This window comes from Peromyscus maniculatus, chromosome 7, assembly GCF_049852395.1.
Source record: "Peromyscus maniculatus bairdii isolate BWxNUB_F1_BW_parent chromosome 7, HU_Pman_BW_mat_3.1, whole genome shotgun sequence".
In the NCBI taxonomy this organism is placed as follows: domain Eukaryota; kingdom Metazoa; phylum Chordata; class Mammalia; order Rodentia; family Cricetidae; genus Peromyscus; species Peromyscus maniculatus.
The window spans coordinates 29374818-29388106 of NC_134858.1; the positions used below are offsets into that span (position 1 = coordinate 29374818).

The 13289-nt window shown below is 40.0% G+C and overlaps 1 pseudogene; it reads left to right on the forward strand.

The window, feature by feature from the left end:
• Nucleotides 1–308: 308 nt before the first annotated feature.
• LOC121831044 (aldo-keto reductase family 1 member D1 pseudogene) lies at nt 309–1343 on the forward strand (annotated as a pseudogene).
• The last annotated feature ends 11946 nt before the right edge of the window (nt 1344–13289 follow it).

Genomic DNA, 13289 nt, shown 5'->3' on the forward strand with positions numbered 1-13289 from the left:
GCCCCTTCTCCAACTGTGACGCTGGCCTGAGCTCTCTGGTTGAATGCAGGACCATACTCTCTGAAACATGATATAAGTGATCCTTTTAAAGTAGCCATGTCAGACTGGAGAGATGGCTCAGTTGTTAAAGGCTAGGCTCACAACCAAAAATATAAAGTAGCCATGCAGAAAAAGTTTCAATTACCTGAAACCTGGAGATATTGTCTTCTGGGAGAGAAAAACGAAGGACGACTTGCCTTCAGTGGAAGTCAGTAGGACCTTGCCAGAATCACTTCTAGGAAGTGGAAGCTTCAGATTCCTTCTCCAAGATGAACCTCAGTGCTGAGGACCACCAAATACCTCTAAGTGATGGAAACAGCATTCCAGCCATTGGGTTTGGCACCTACTCAGATCTTAAGCCTATTCCTGTGGAGACCTTGTATCGGTAAAAGTAGTCGCTGACACACTTTAAGGTGGAGATGACCTTTACCGCAATGAGCACAATGTTGGTGAGGACATCAGAGAAGATAGCAGAAGGGAAGGAGAAGAGGAAATAGATTTTCTACTGTAGAAAGATATGAGCTACAAATCATATCACAGAGATGGTCTGCCCATCCCTGCAGAAGATGCAGGGGACCCTCAAACTAGGTTATATAGATCTTTATATCGCTGAACTACCCATGGCCTTGAAGCCAGGAAGGAATTTTATCTTAGAGATGAAAATGACAAATGGTTATATCACAAGTAATATCTGTGCACTAGAAGATTGCAAAGACACTGGCTTGGTGGAATTCCTCACAGTGTCCCATTTTAACTGCGGGCACCTGGAGCTCCTCTTGAATAAATCAGGATTCCAGGGCAAAGCAGTTACCAAGCAAGCTGAGCATCACCGGTATATCACCCAGCCGAAGCACTAGGAATCTTGCCAACAGCATGACACTGTTGTTGTTGCAGACAGCCCTCTGGGGACCTGTAGGAACCAAACATGTACCTTCTACATCTTTGTTAAGGGGCATACTTCTAAACCCACTTGGGAGAAAGTACAGTAAGATGGAAGCTCAAGTTGGGTTGCATGTCAATATCCAACAAGGGATGGTTGTAACTCCCAAAAGCTTCAGTCCTGGAGGGATTAAAGAAAATGTTCACATCTTTGATTTTTTTTCTTTCAGTGAAGATGAGAAGCCTTTAATAAGAATGTCCTCTTTGTGGAATTGCTCATATGGGCTATCATTCTAAACACTCAATTAAAGATAAATACTGACTGTGGAAAGACCTTCCATAAACTCTTCCCTCTCATTCACAACCATGGGCTGGGTAATTCCCCCAGATGTGGATGTGAACAGGGTTTTGCTATCTTCCAGTGAAGTTGCCATGGGACACATTAGTCTTAATGTTCATGTAGTATGACTTTGACTAAGTTTTAATTAAGAAAAAAATTGTGTAAATAGAACTTTTCAAATGCCTTGCTGTTGTTTTTAGATCAATGTTTCCTGTTGTTTTTAGATCAATGTTTCCTGGGTCGCTGATGGACAAAAATTGAACTTTACTCCAAAGGTGGCATATGAAGACAAATAACTCACAAAGCTAGCTATCATGGGAAGTCTGAGTTGTTCAGCATTTGATAGGTCAGCAAAAACAATGGAAGCTGGAATGTTGTAAGCTCTGGCCATGGCCTTGACCTTCAATGGCTCTGTCCTTCGGTTACAAGATGGGTACAATGAAGACAGAAACCCCAATGTGACTATCAAAAGGGAAGAGATTACTATATCTTGAGTAGAGAAAAAATTGGAAGTCGAGAAATGTCTTAAAGACTAACACATGGTAGATTGGGCCGGGGCTGAAAGTCCATGCTGAGTGCTTTATTAGCATGAGTCAAAGCCACAATAATGTTGTTTTTATTATTTGTTTCATGCAGTTCATGTGTGTCTAAGATGGAAGATTACGGACTCTTTCTTATATCCTTTTTATCCGGGAGAGATGGGGCTTGAGACAGGGTCTCAGGTAGTTCAGGCTGTCCAAACTCTACTGGTCTTCAACTCTGAACTCCTGGTCTCTCTTACCTTCTTAAGGGCCTGAACTTCCACAAAACTTGTAAGCCATACCTGTACTCTCCTAAAATCAGTTTTGTACATATTAATTAAGGAAACCATTCTGTGAGGTGGCTAGAAACAACCAACATATACAAATTAAACCTTGTACCATAAAATGGTATAAAGAGAGTTACTTTGAATAAATAATTTTTTTATTTTTTAAAATTGAAATACAATTAATTCATTTCCCCTTCCCTTTTCTCCTCCCAAACCAACCCACATCCCTCTCACTGTGCTATCTCTCAAATTCATAACCTTTGGCCTCTTTTCCTTTAATTGTTGAATATATATCACATAAACATATACACACATATATACTGTTACTTGTATGTGTATGATTTCAAGGCTGATCACTTGGTGTTGGATAACCAATTGGAGGACTTCCTGGGGAAGAGCATTTCTCTTACTTTTAGTATTTCTTGGTTGCCTGTAATTCTTTGTCTAGAATTGATGCCCCACAAAATTTCTTTCTTCCATGTTTTCATGCCTGTGGTGTCATCCTTGTTTAGGTCCTGTGTAGGCAGCCATGTTGTTAGTACTTCATGGGGGTAGCTTCCCTAACATTTCTAGGAGACACAACTTCACACCAGCTATCCTATTCCTCTGGTTCTTACAATCTTTCTGACCCCTCTTTCATCATGTTCCCTGAGCCTCAGGTGCAGGAGCTGTGCTATAGATAGGTGAGTTGAGGGTGGGAACACCATGGTCACTTGTTCTCTGCATTTTGATGTCATGGTCTCTGTCCTTTGCAACGAAAAGTTTCTTTTCTGATGAGTAAAAACTACACTGACCTGTGGCTATAAGACTAAATACTTCAAATGCAGTTAGAAATTATGCTGATTTAGTGAAGTGATGATTACAGGTTTCTCTCCAAGATTCATGGCTTCATTAGCCCCAGGTATCTGGCTAGGTTTCCTGTATCAGGCATTATTTCCCTTTTGTTGAGTGGACCTTAAGTCCAGTTAGAGAGCTGTTGGATACTGCCGGGCGTTTACCCACCAACCCCACAGTTCCCCAGAGTTTTCTTGAGTGTGAGCAGCAGGAAATATTAGATAGAAGGATTTAGATTGTGGAGATAAACAGAAAGAAAATAAAGGATAGCCTGGAGAGGGCCTGGAACCTATTCCAATGGGCCCTGACTGTCTCTGCCCCAGGGTATTTATAGAGACGCCAAGGGGTGGGGCAAAAGACCTCCCCCCAGTACAGTCATGTGCAGACCATCTCAGACACCTGCCTATGGTCCTAATCATCCTCTCTATGCTGGGTAAAGTCATGAGGAACCTGAAAAGGACTCCCACAGGATACCACCACGGTATGTCATAATTGTGCCTGTCGGGTTCATGCTGTGCTTGTCATTGTTGTAGTACATAGGCTTCATAGCAAGATAGGACTGTTGGTTGCTTCCCTCCTGTGGGAGCTATCATGGTACCTTCTAGTACCAAGAGAGCTAGTCCTCAGGGAGAAAGCTTTCTGGAAAGACTCACATCATTCCAGTCCTGTGTCTGAAATGCATGGTATCTTCAGAAATAGAGACTTACTTTCAACCTCTGGGAGGCAACCAAGGTCAACAGTAGCAGCCTATAGTATTAGGAAATCTCTTGGACTCCCCTGACCAGCAACTCATACGAAGCTTTCTTATGCCTGATTTGGGTTTTTGTTAGTCTATGGCTCTTGCAGGGAACTAGCCTAGTTGGAAAACTGTCATTTAAAGTTTCTGTATGTATTTACATAGACAAATGTATCTATGTAATTTTAGATAAATAATATGATTCATAATGACTTTTCTAGACAGTCTTATTATTGTTTTATTCTCCTCCCTGTCTCTCTTGTGTTGACCTCCCTTCCCTCTTTTAATTCATCCCTCATTTTCCCAATCAAATTACTTTTACTTTGCTATTCTCTTCTCTATTGTCCTTTCCCCTTGGTCCCTTTTGACTTTCCTGGATTCTGCAGTTACTCCAGGTTATATACTCGCATATGAAGGTTTGGAATTAAGAGTCACAGATGAGAAAGAACATGTGGTATTTGTGTTTCTGAGTCTGGGTTACCTCACTCAGTGTGATCTTTTCTAGTTCTATTCATTTGCTTGCAAATTTCATGATTTCATTTTTCTTTCCAGCTGAATAGTATTCCATTGCATATATGTACCATGTTTTTATTATCCACTTGTCAGTTGAAGGACATTTATGTTGTTCCTATTTTCTAACTATTGAGAATAGAGCAACGAACATGGCTGAGCAAGTATCCGTGGAGTAGGATATCAAGCCCATTTGGCATATGCCAAGCAGTAGTATAGCTGGATCGTATGTTATTTATTTGTAGCTTTCTGAGGACTCTCAACCCTGATTTCCCAAGTGACTGGACTAGTTTGCAGTCTTACCAACAGTGAGTGAAAATTCCCTCTTTCTCACAACCTCTGCAGCCCCTGTTGTTGGTTGTTTTGTAGATGTTTGGTATTCTGACTGGAGTAAGATGAAATCACAAAGTTGTTTTGATTTACATTTTCCTAATAGCTAGGGATGATGAAATTTTTGAGACATTTCTCAGCCATTTTTTCCCTTCTTTTGAGAACTCTCTCTTCAGTTTAGATATATAGCTGGCAAATAATCCAGAGTTCAAACAGAAACATTTCAAGGAAATTAGGAAAATACTGGAATGAAAATAAAATGAAAAGTTTGTGAATACCTCTAAAGCAGTACATGAAGGGAGGTGACAGTTTCAAATGGCATATTCAGATGAAAAAGGTGGACAATTATCTAAGTACTTTTATAAAACTTAAAAAAGAAGAAAATTAAAGTATAAAACATATCAAAACAGAAGTTAATAAAAATAAAAATCAATAAAATTGAAAGTGTTTTTTTAAAAAGATCAATAAGATTGAAAACTTCTACTTAGACTAATCAAGAAGAGATGCCAGCAAAACACTACCATGGAAAGTATTTTATTATTAGAGATAATAAAAGGGTAATAGGACATTATGAATTGTTTACCAGAATTAGTTTCAAAACTTGAATGAAATAGACAAATTCTTCAAAAGAAACTGATCGCCAGAATGAATGTAAGAAGAAACAGAAAATCTGAATGGTCTCATAACTGTTTAAAAAAATTAAATTTATAGTTAAAATCTGTCTTACAAAGAACTGCAGTCGTTTTGTGTGTCGTCACTGCTGCTGTGTGTTCACGTGACAGCTTGGTCATGTGCCGCCAATGCTCTTGCAAATACTGTTTCTTCACGTACATCCACCATCTCTGGCTCTCAGGATCTTTCAACTCCTTCTCCCATGATCAGTGCATGCACAAGACTTGCACAAGATCAAGTCAGGCAAAGCTCCAGCTTGGGTGGGAGGGGCTCATGAAGTTTCACCCTAGCACACGAGCTATTGGCAATTGATGACTGGTGGAGGAGAGAGAATCAGGTTCTTCAGGGATATGGCCTCTGATCAATTGCCCATGACCCAGCAGATTCTCCTACACCCACGCACATACTGGCAGGACTAAGTAGACGCCTAAGCCTTTTTTTTTTTTTTTCAATAAACACACATGAAGTTGGTAGGGAGTGTCCTTAGTGGGTCTTTGATGCAACTACTCTGTTTTTATAGCTGAGGATTGTGAGATCTAGAATGTCAAAACATATTATATACAAATATGAAGTTCTCTGACCATAAGCGGGAGAGTAACCCCAAGCTCAAGTAATCTTTCATATAAGTTCTCACAATTATCAGGAAGAAAATAATATAAACCCAACACAAGGTTTTCCCCAGAAAGCAGAGGAAAAGAACAGGGACCAAGAGGATCAAAAATGAGCTGGGAGGAGACCTTTCACTATCCTTGAGATGAGAGATGAGACATGTGATTGAAGATGATCTGTCTGAGGGTGGAGAGTCCATGGGGACAATCCTGATATGGTTACCTTTCCACATGTGGTATGGAATGGTGTACATCTGTCACGGGGGTCTTGGGTGACGTATGGCATCAAGAGTACCAGTGCCTCAGAGTGAAAGGAGGAATGGAAAGGGTCCTGTCAGAAATTAAGTTACAGGCTGCCTGAGAGGAGAAGTTAGATGGTGAAGGTCTTGGACAGAAAGTGACAGTTACAGATGGAGTAAAGTAAGTTGCAGATTGACGGGGAACAGAGAAGCACCAGCCACAGAGAGAGAATAAACAAAAAGTACAGACTTCATCAGAACAGACAAACAGCTCTATCAAAGGGATGGGAGAGGCCCCCCAGAGGTAGATGTCCATGAGGTTGAGGTGGAGTCTCTGAGTCTGACTTTTTTATAGGCCTTTGAACTTCTTCTCCTTCCTGGGGTATTCTCCCTTGGATAGGCTCTTTCTCAGAATGGGGTTAGCAGTTTGTAGCAGCTGCAATCTATGGGGAGCTGGAGGAAATAACCCTGCCCTTCTTACAGGGACTCATTCCGATGACTCAGGTCAGGCTGAGTTCTGCTGGCCTCCTTACACACCCTTGCTGTATGGTGGCTATATACTTCTTGTGATGGATAATAGGACATATAAAAAAGGCTAAGCTGAGATGAGAGCATCCTTGGGAGTTGGGCACACTCAGGGTGGTCATTTCTCTCCATGTGCTATGGAGTGCCATGTCTCCTTGGTGAATAGGGTCTGCCTCTGGAGACATGGATGCCTCTTAAAATGGCGGGTGAGCTAGAGGATACATTGCGATCAGTAAAAATAGTGCAGGTAAGGGGATCATAAGCAGACTGAGGTGACTGTTGCATGGCTTGTGCAGTGGGTCATAAGACATGCAGCTGAAGCTCAGCTGTCTTTCCAGAAGGAGCATAGCTTGTGTAAAAGGAACTACAATGGGGAAAAAGTCTCTGAAGCTGTAAGCCAAAATGAACTGTTCCTTTTTAGAAGTCGTTTATTTTACATACTTTGTCATAATAACTAACAGAAGACTATTACATAGATACACTTTGGTCATTTGTTTGTGCACAGTCCTCTTGCACTTGTCCACTCACTGGTAACATATACAATAAAGGAGTGAGAAGACCCTCAGTAACTTCTATCAAGCAATGTCCTTCTTTGTAGATGGAATTGTAAACAGTCTTAGTAATTAAGAAACACAGAGCAAATTCAGAGTTAATAGCCAAAGAGATCAGAACAACAGCCATGACTAGCTTTAGCTTAACCAACAGCAGCCGCTTCCCCCAAGAGAGAGACCTTCTTGTCGGACTTGTGTTTTTATTGCCTTTCTGTTCTGCCTTCTTATTGGCTCTAAACCCAACCACGTGACTTCCTCATCACTGCCTGTCTATACAGACCTCCAGGGCTCTATGGTTGGTACTGGGATTAAAGGCTCGTGTCACCATGCTTGGCTGTGTCCTTGACCACACAGAGACTCTGCCTGCCATGTGATTGGATTAAGGACATGTGCCACTACCACCTGACTCGGTTTATGGCTCGCTACGACCTCTGATCTCCAGGAACTTTATTTATTAACATACAAATAAAATGACATTTCAACACAAATAAAATATCACCACACTTCTTCTCATCTGGGATGACAGTCTCAACTTGGTATTCTTTATCTCTTGGCTTTAGAGAATGCTGATGTTCCTAAAAACGTGTGGGTCCCTAAAAAGTCCTTTGTTTACTTCTAACGTTTGAACTTTGTAATACTTTGTTGCATTGTGGAAAAAAAACAACAATGGTGAAATTAGCCTTTTGGATTTATTTTTGTTTTCTAGTCACAATGATGTAAAGATTCAGATTGCCAGATGGGGCTGTAACAGGTTTGTCCTGACCGCTCTACAAGGGTCCTTTGTGTCATCACGGGACTGTGTCACAGTGTATCTGATTTATCCACTCTCCTGTCGGTGGGCACTTGGCTTGCTTCCAAGTGTTTGCTTTGAGACTGTAAACATTATCAATGCCACTTTGTTTCTCTTGGGTTTGTGCCAGGAAGTGCAAATGTCGAGACAGACTGCATGAATGGCCAGCTTCTTCAGACATCACCGCTGTTTTTGTTCTGCCTAGTGAAGCGCTACTGGAGTTTTCAATTTTGTGTTCATGTTTATTTTCTTTTAGTGTTTCCAAATGACTCCTGTTGCAATTGTATCTTTCAGCCATTCGTTTATCTTTTTCATCTGTTTGAATATCCAGAGATCATAATTCTTCTTATCATCAACTCCAGTATTCAAGGTCCCATGTCTGCTTCTTGCTTCTGCTCGACATTCAGGTGTACCCCTTCACCCCATAGATATTTCTTCAGGTGGTTTATGAGTTTGTCTTCGGCCTTTTTTTTTTTTTTTTTTTTTTAAATCTGGGGATTCTGCATATTTTGACATAAATTAATTTAACTGTTCATTTGCTGAAGAACATCTTGGTTTCTTCCAAGTTTTGACAATTATAGCAAAAATACTACAAATACTTATGCCTAAGGTACTTGTGTGGACATAAGCTTTTCAGCTCCGCTGGGTAGTTACTAAAGAGCATAATTGCTGGATTATACAGTCTGAGTGTGTTTAGTTTAGTGAGAACCAACAAAACTGTGGTCCACAGGGTTTGGATACTTTCATCTCACCAGAAGTGGATGAGAGCCCCATTGTTTCACCCCTTTGTCGGCATTTGGTGTTGTTAGTTCTGGATTTGGGCTGTCCTAACAGGTGTGTAGTTTTATCTCATTGTTTCAGTTCTCAGTTCCCTGATGACATATGACGCAGGACAGTTTTTCACATGCTATTTAACACTGTATATTTTCTTTGGTGATGTGCCTGTCTCTGCTGCCCCACTTTTCAACTGGGTTGCTTGTTTCCTTGTTGCTGAGTTTTAAGGTGACATTTTCAAGAGTAGTCCTTTATCAGATATATATTGTATTGTGACAATATTTTTTCCAGATCTATGTTTTTTTCATATTTTAACAATTGTTTTATGGTGCATAAAAATTTAACTTTAATGAAGTTCCAGTGGGTGATTGTTTTGTTGGTTTGCAACTAACATATTATACCCAAACTGAAGGCCACCTAGGTTTTTGTCCTATCTTCTAGGAATCTGATAGTTTAATATTCCATACCCGTATCTTTGATATATTTTGCATTGATTTTTGTGGAGTATAAAATTTATGTCCAGATTCTTTGTTTGCACATGGATGTCCAATTATCCCAAGACCATTTATCAAAAAGTCTATCTTTTCTCCACTGCATTGTATTCCTTCCCTTGTTAAAGATCAGCTGATGGACTTTATGTTGATTGATTTCTGAACTCTGTATTTTGTTCCACACGTTTATTTGTCTCTTCTTCTTGATTATAACAACTTTATGATCTTTAAGCCAGATAGTGTCAGTCCTTCACCTTTGTGGTTTTTACTCAAAAAATTGCTGATTTTTATAGGTCTTTTGTTGATCAACACAAACTTTAGAGTTCATTTGTTGATATCAACCATAACTTGATGTGATTTTGATCTTGATTACATTGACTCTGTGGGTCAAGTTGGAAAGAAATAATGTCTTGACAATATCGAGTCCTATCATCAGTGGATATGACTGTGTGTCCATTTAGTTAACTCTTTTTATTTCTTTTATCCAGGTTTTATAATTTTCTTCATAGAGCACAAATTTGTCAGACATATACCAAAGTATTTCATTATCATGTATGGTAATGTGACTAGTGTGTTTTAATTTGTATATATTATACACATCCATATATTTGTTATATATGATACATATTACATATTATATGTAGATTATATATGTATATATATTGTTGTAGCAACTAACTTCTTTAATTAAATTATACTCAGTGTTTCTATAACTTACAAGAGCTTTTGTCAGTTCCTTAGGATTTCTATATAGTAAATCACTGGTTCTGAGAAAAAGTAATTTTGTTTCTTCTTTACTAAGAAGTTCAAACTTAATTCACTTTTCTCATCTTATTGCATTTGCTAGGACATTCAGTGCAATGTTGAAACAGAACAGTGAAATGAGACGTCCTTGCTTTGTCACTGATCCTCATGTGAAAACCTCTGGATTCTTAATGTCACATGTACTAGGTGTGGAATTTTGTATTTGTGTGTTTGTGTATATATGTATAGTCCTTAAGTTGAGGAGTTCTTTCTGTTCCTTGTTTACAGAGATCTGTTATTATGAATGAGTATAGAATTCTGTCCAATATTTTTCTGGATTCCATTGCTGTGGTCTTGTGATTTCTGTTGAACCAGACTTTTATAGGTAAGGTAAATCCCTCTTCCACATTAGATATACATCTTGTTATATATTGCTCAATTCAACTTGCTAATATTTTGTTGAGAATTTTTGTATCTTTGTTAACAAGAGGGATTAGACTGTGTTGTTTTTATCATAATCTTTATCTGATGTGGGCATGAGGATGATGCTGGCCTCATAGAATGTATTAAGGAGGATTCCTTTACTTCCATGGTCTGAAAGAGGTTGCAGACAACTGGTATACCTGTTCTGCATGTGTTTTGTAGAATTCAGCAGTGAGCTCACCTGGAGTGGTGTTTTGTGTTTTCAAGGCTATACATTACCTACTGTACTCATTCTCTCAGCTGGGCCTGTTCTGACTGTTTCTTCCTGTGAGTTTAGACAGTTTGTGTCTTTTTATAAATTCATCCATTTCATTTAGGTGATCAAGGTTGAAGGCATGGTACTGTGTAACAATCCTTTGTTATCTCTTATTTACAAATAAATAATTTATGTCCTCTATTTTTCCTTAGATGCTCTAAGATTCCATTGATCTCCCCCCACCTCTCTCTCTCTTTCCTTTTTTCTTTCTTTCTTTTTTTCTTTTTTTCTGAGACTCTCTGTGTAACCCTGGCTGTCCTGGAACTCTGTGGCCCATGCTGGCCTAGAACTCAGTGATCCTCTTGCCTCTATCTCCCAAGTACTGGGATCAAATGTGTGCACCACCACTGCCTGGCTCTATTGAACTTTTCTAAGAATCAAATTTTCCTTATTGTTTTGTAATTTTCTACCCACAAGCTTTGGCAAACTGAATTTTCATTTTCACTTAGTTGAAAGGGTTTTCAGTTTTCCCTGAGTTGTTTCCTTTCACTCATGCATTAGTTCGTGGTTCTGTGCCTCTGCACTGGGATTTCATAATGTTTCTCCATCCCTCTCTGCTTAGGTAGTATAGAGGATGGCGGAGAACATACACAGATTGTGTGTTTTGCTTTCTCACTGGCCAGGTGGACTCTAGTAACATTTCTGCAAGTTTTAATAAGTTGTTTCTCTTTGAGTACTTTCCTTATGTTTCAGAATGGTTCTTTTTCCGTCCTTCCTGATGGAAACATGAGGAGACTATTTTCTCCAAAATTCACTAGGAGAAATCAGTTGAGCTTCTGGAGACAAAATTCACTAAGGCCAGGGTCTACATGACTGAGGTTCATACTCTCAGACTTCCCTCTGCTGAGCCTCCAGCTACCCAGAGTTACAGTTTGTGTAACTGGTAGACAGATGCTGGCTACCAGTGGGGCTTTTTGCTCTGGTGAGTTGTGCTTCTCTGTACTGTGGGACAGTTTTTTGTTTGTTTGTATGGTGTAGTGATTCGCTTCTCTTACATATTTTAAAAGAGTTGATCCTCTCTTTCTTCTTTCTTTCTTTTTTCTCTTTACTTGTTGCTAGGACAGAGGGGCCACTTGCAAGTCCTCCAGGTGCAGAATCAAAATTTAAAATCCTAATATACTTTATCGGAATATTAGTATCAATCATTCATGAAATTTTGTTAATGGGATAACTTGGGTCTTTTATATGTAAGGCAAATTCCTCAGATTGGATGTATTTTATCTTTGTCTTTTGCACATACATAATTTTTTTGCATCAGCTTATTAACAATGGACACTGGGTTGACCAACTTTCTGCTGCTGTAGCAAACACCTGGCATAAATAAGTTGCTGGCTTCAGTGCCTTTGTTCCTGTGGCTAGACAGCACATGATGATGGTAGTCTAAGTTGTAACACAGCTTTTCCCTGATGGCTGAGACATAAAGAGTAAGAAACCAGGCTCCCACAGCTCCATTTAAAGGGTTTCAATCCACCTAAGACTCACCAGCAGGTCTCACCTCTTAAAGTTCCTATCACTTGCCAATATTGCGGCAGGTCAGGGACCAAGTCTTTAACTCATGAGCCTTTTGGGGACATTCCAGATCCAAACCATAGATAGCAACATAGATAGATGTAATGATTAAATGCAGACACAGTGAATGAATAAATTAGTGAATGAATGCTACCTAGATGAAGCATCCTAATGATACCCAAATTCACTTTCCAATCAATCAAATTTCTATATTTTATTCAATGAATTTCTGAGGTATACAAAGTCAGAGGCTTGTTCAAAATCATAGGAGGCCAGTCAAGGTACAACACAGAGGACCTGGGAATCCTGAGATGTGGATAATTGGCATTTTCTCTGTTCTCCAGAAAGTGGCCCAGACCAGCTCTTATGTGGAGGCCATGTGCTGTGTCTTTCAAAGGCTTTTCAATACTTGCTTTTTTGGTTTCATGTTGAATGAGTCAGGGCTTGCAAAATTTGAGTGAAAACCCCTCTAGAAAGTGCCAGGGCATCTCAGTTAGCTGAGCTCTCCTATCTTCATTTCACATATGCTGTGCATGCACAGAGATGTCTATTGACACAGAGCCTGTATTCTGGGGTGAGCACGTGTGTGTGCTAAGTTGTCTGCATCCCAGGGAAGGAAAGATGGTGCCTTATGCATCACTTTGTGTTGGCATTTGCACATTGTATCGAAGCTTTTTGTGTTTGCTCCCTTCTAAGTGGTGAGATTCTTGGAGGTGACTCCTATGTCTCCCATTTAGCATTCTCAGTGCCAACAGAGGAAATGGCTGCTGAATTAGATGAGCAAAAAGAAAGCATGAAATGAGGCGGCTGTACAAATGTTTTTCTGGGGTAAGATCTGTTCCTCACATTAACCCAAGTCTCCAAAGGTGCAGGGTCCCCCGAATTCCTCATCTCACCCAAAAGAACAGATACCAAGCCAGCCGCTTCCCTTCTTGCTTGACTTAACTCTCTGTCAGCTTTGCATGTAGGCTTGTCCACATCTTCGAGTGCTAGAACCAGTTTGAGGCCTCTTCATGAAGTGTGTGGCAATGGTGTCCCCACATGGCTTGAGGTGATGAAAGAAATCAGCTTGGGAGAGACACCTCCCTGTTTGTCTTCTCAGCCTTGGGAGTGGACCCTAGCAAGGCTCTGCCCCAACCCTGGCCTCTTTCTCTGCCCAGGGCTATGAGGG